The 4,055-nt window shown below is 55.9% G+C and overlaps 1 protein-coding gene across 2 annotated transcripts in view; it reads left to right on the plus strand.

The window, feature by feature from the left end:
* Nucleotides 1-285: 285 nt before the first annotated feature.
* Tmem184b (transmembrane protein 184B) overlaps nt 286-4,055 on the plus strand; it is a 44,399-nt gene continuing 40,629 nt past the window's right edge. For both annotated transcript variants that reach the window (XM_005354202.3, XM_005354203.3), the window contains exon 1: nt 286-377. The gene's annotated coding sequence lies outside the window, so the exon portion shown is untranslated. The remainder of the gene's footprint in view (nt 378-4,055) is intronic.

Genomic DNA, 4,055 nt, shown 5'->3' on the forward strand with positions numbered 1-4,055 from the left:
CAGAGAATTGAAGCGCTAGCCAGCCCACGGGTGTTCAGGGACAGAGTCTGTACCCAACGGGTCAGTCTGTGCATCCCAGGACTGTGATGGGTGGGACTCGGAAATCTGGGCCTTAGGTCTCTCCTAGAGCGTCTGCGAGTTGCGAGAGGACAGAGCCCAAGATTCGGTCGTGGGGCTTCGCAACGCGCGTCCCCTTTAAGGCTCAGGGAGTGACATCAGTCGTGCGCTCCGGCCCCGCCCCCGCCAGCGGCCCTGCCAGCGCGCAGGCGCATCCAGGCGGCACTCGGCGGGGCTCAGGACGCGCCAGCGGCGGCGAAGGTGCCGGGCTGCGGCGCCGCCTGCTTCGCCCGCAGTCGCCAGCGCCATGGGCTCTTGAGGTACCCGGGCGGCGGGATGCTCGGGATGAGCGGGGACCCAACCAGAGCTGCGCCTTGGGGAGAGCCCCTCTTTGGGGGCTCCCCGCGGGGAGGAAGGGACTCACAGGCCCCCGCGCGGCCCGTGGGTGTGCCCGCTCCGCCAGCGTGGCGGGGCCCTGAGAGTAACCGGACCTGCCCATGAGGGAGCAGGGATGGGCGGCGCGGGGCCCAGCCTCTTACCGGTGGGACTGTGGGCACTGCGGTGGGTGTGCTGCATCCAGCCTGGCACCGCCGTCGAGGCGTCTGTCCCCTGTGTGGTGGCCTTGACCTGGCCAGGTGGTCGGCCCTCGGAGCGGTACAAGCGTACACGGGGGATGTGAGAGCCTTGCCCACAGGTCAAGTAAATTTGGAGGGGGACAGATAGGAATCCGGGGACCCCAGGATGTCGGTGTTCAAAGGAACCCTAGAGATTGGTTTGAGAGTGTGCATCCGACCTATGTGTTGTGCCTGTATTTTCCTGGGCACGCCCTTGGATACTTTGCTTGAATAAGACCCAGCGCTAAGGGGCTCCAGGCAGTTACTAGGCAAGGGAGTCTGGGGAATGGGCCCGAATTTCTAGTCTGTAGCCTTTCTGGGGGACTGTTTGAGGCCGGTCATCTCATCCTTCCCTCCCTTGCAGGCTGTGGTGGGGCAAAGCAGGTGTCTGCCTGCCTGATACCTGTGTGTGAGGTGAAGGGCCATGTATTATTCATCTGGCTGCCAAGTGCTGTATGTAAGGAGAGAAGTAGCAATCTGTGCCCTGGAGGCTAATGCTTGCAGACTCAGTCAACACACACACACACACACACACACACACACACACACACGCGGCGGTAGCGGCAGCATCAGTAAAGGTGCAGGTCTTAGAGGTCCGGCTTTCCTTTTTTTTCTTTTTGCTTTGTTTTTCAAGATGGGGTTTCTCTGTGTAGCCCTGGCTGCCCTGAAACTCACTCTGTAGAGCAGGCTGGCCTCAAACTGGGAGACCTGGGATTAAAGGTGTGCCCCGGGGTTAAAGGTGTACACCACCGCCACCTCCTCCTGAGGTGGCTTTCTTGACAGTTCGCTGCATCCCTTCCCATGTCAACATGGTGGGCCCTTGGGCTCTTTGCACATCTGAACATCTTGAGAGTTCTGTGTTGTGCCAGAGTTGGAAGGGAAGGGTGATGTTCACCAGGACACAGATTGGATGATCCAGGCATCTGGAACTCTGAGGTAGCAGGGCAGAAACTGACTTGGAAATAAGTAACACCAGGGATTCCAGAAACGCAAGACAAAGGCAGAGGAGTGCAGAGGTGTTTTAGAGCTGGGTGTCCGGGAACAGGCCAGTGAAAAAGACTTCAGCAGGAAAGGACAGTTGAGCCCAAGCTGGGCGACTGACATTCCTCAGGGCCTTTTTGTTTTTCATGTGTATTTTCCGTGTGAGTAAAGTATTGTGCATAGTTGTGGATGAGGAAACTGAGGCAGCAGGTGGGGGGGGGCATTAGTGACTCACTTGTCAGCGTGATACAAATAGACTGGTGGAACCCATCATCCTTGAGTCAGGAACTGTGTCTTGCCAGGTTGCCTGAACTTACTGAGCATCTACTGTGTGCTAGGCTATCTCTAGTCCCTGCTATGTCCAGTTTCTCCTTGATGTCCCTGGAGTAGAACAGGGAGGGACCGGACCTGTTACCTGCCTCTAGGGGCTCCCCATCTGCGGGGGAAGTGGACATAGATGGCGACCCCACTGGCCAGTGTGGGTGGAGAGGCTCTAAGTATTGTCTAGGGGCTGGCCTGGGTGCCCTTGTGCAGTCCTGCGGGACGGATTGTCAGTTGCTCCCAGGGCGGTGGGGTTGAACTAGGAAGGAGTAGAGGGGTTCTAGATGGGAAGGATGTGAGTGACCAGCTTGTCCTAGTTCAGGGCATTGGCTGAGTTCTGTGGACCTGGACTCCTGTCTAGGGATTGCGCTCTCTCTCTCTCTCTCTCTCTCTCTGAATCGGGCTAAGGCACTCCAGGCACTGAGCCATGTCCTCAGCTCTCTCACATTCTATCTTCGAGGTTTTGCTCTTGTTTGCCGGCCGGCTTGCCCAGTCCTCTCCCCAAGAGGGGCTCGGTGCTATTTCCAGCCCCTGCTGTGCTCATTTCTCTCTGTACGCTCCCTGGAGTAGGAACTGCTAGGCAAGGCAGGGTACAGCCCTTTATTGTTTTGAAAGCGAGCAGCAGCAAATGAGACTGGGGATTTGGTGTGAGTGCTAGGAGGCCTGGATCTGGGCTCTCAGAGCTCTATATGGGGTCTGCCCCAGGACCTTGGCTGAGGCTTTGGGGGCAGCAAATACTGAGTATCACGTGTGTGCCCTGAATTTGCTGGCTGTCGGGGAAGTGAGGCCAGAGTCCTGGGTTGGCTGAGGTAGCCCGGTGTGTAACTAATACATTTGAGACAGTGCTTTCTCTGCCTGTGGTAGGAAGAGGGCACTGAAGGGGCCCAGAGGACAGTAGGAACAACAGTTTGTTTCTTGAGCGCTTGCTCAGTTCAGAATGCTTTCGTGACTTATCTTTTCATCTCCACCATCAGGTGAGGCGGGCTCACCTTTCAGATCACAGGTGAGTTGGTCCCATCTCCATCTTGCTCTTTCCCTCTGCCATGGGGTGTGCTGGATGCCTTGCTGGTCCCAAAGGACTAGGGATTTGGTACTGAGTAGGAAGAGGAGGCCTCTAGGTAGTAGGAGCCCCGAGCAAACATGGAGGCCTGGCATGCCTCCCCTCTCACAGGGTTTTGATTTGGTCCTGGTGTGGTCAACAAAGAGCCTTTGAAAGTTTGAGAGGAAGTGACAGGCACAGCCCTGTGTTACGAGGCTGTATCATCACCCTGCATCTTGCTTCCTTCATTCTGGCAAATAACTCCAAGATGACCTGCCTCCTTCCTGTTTGCTGCCCCTTTGGTCCCTGGTTTCCCTTTAGTCTCTGCATCTGGTTTTCTTTTGCATCTTCTGTGCCCCAGGTCAGGCCTCTGGACCCTCCCTTGGAATGGTTACCTGCTCTCCTGCTGGCCTCTTCTGCTTTCTGTCATTTGGGTTCACTGAACAAAAACCTGTTGGTTGGTTGGTTGGTTGGTTTGTTATTTGAGCAGGGTCTCATGTTTTCCAGGCAGAACTTCAATTGACTGTGTGGCTGAGGATGACCTTGAACTTCTGATCCTCCCAAATGCCTAGGATTACAGGCACGTGCCATCTGCCCAGTGTATGTAGTGCCGCACATGACAGGAGGTACTTCACCTGCTCAACCAACCCCAAACTTGTTTTCCTAAGGAGTTCCTGGAGAACTCCTGATTCTCCAGGGATCCTGGGGTCATAGCTTCTCACATCCCAGCTTTCAAATATCCTTGGGACTTAGGGTCTGTTATCCATCGTCTGTGCTCTGATCACTCAGGTACAGTGATAGAGCTGGTAATGGAGCCAGGCAAGCTGGGTGTAACTGTGAGCTCTGTTAAGACTTGCCTGCTCTACTTTACTAGGGACCTGGCTGGCTGGCTTTTGATACAGTGACTTGCCAGTCCTACCAGAGTGTGAGGAATTAGAAGCATCCCTTATCTGGGCAGAGGCTGTGAGACTGTGCGTGCCCCACTGGAGGGTCTTTGCAGAATACTGCTGAAGTGCAGCTGTGTGAGGAGGTGGGGGCTGGGG

Source organism: Microtus ochrogaster, chromosome 15, assembly GCF_000317375.1.
Source record: "Microtus ochrogaster isolate Prairie Vole_2 chromosome 15, MicOch1.0, whole genome shotgun sequence".
Classification (NCBI taxonomy): domain Eukaryota; kingdom Metazoa; phylum Chordata; class Mammalia; order Rodentia; family Cricetidae; genus Microtus; species Microtus ochrogaster.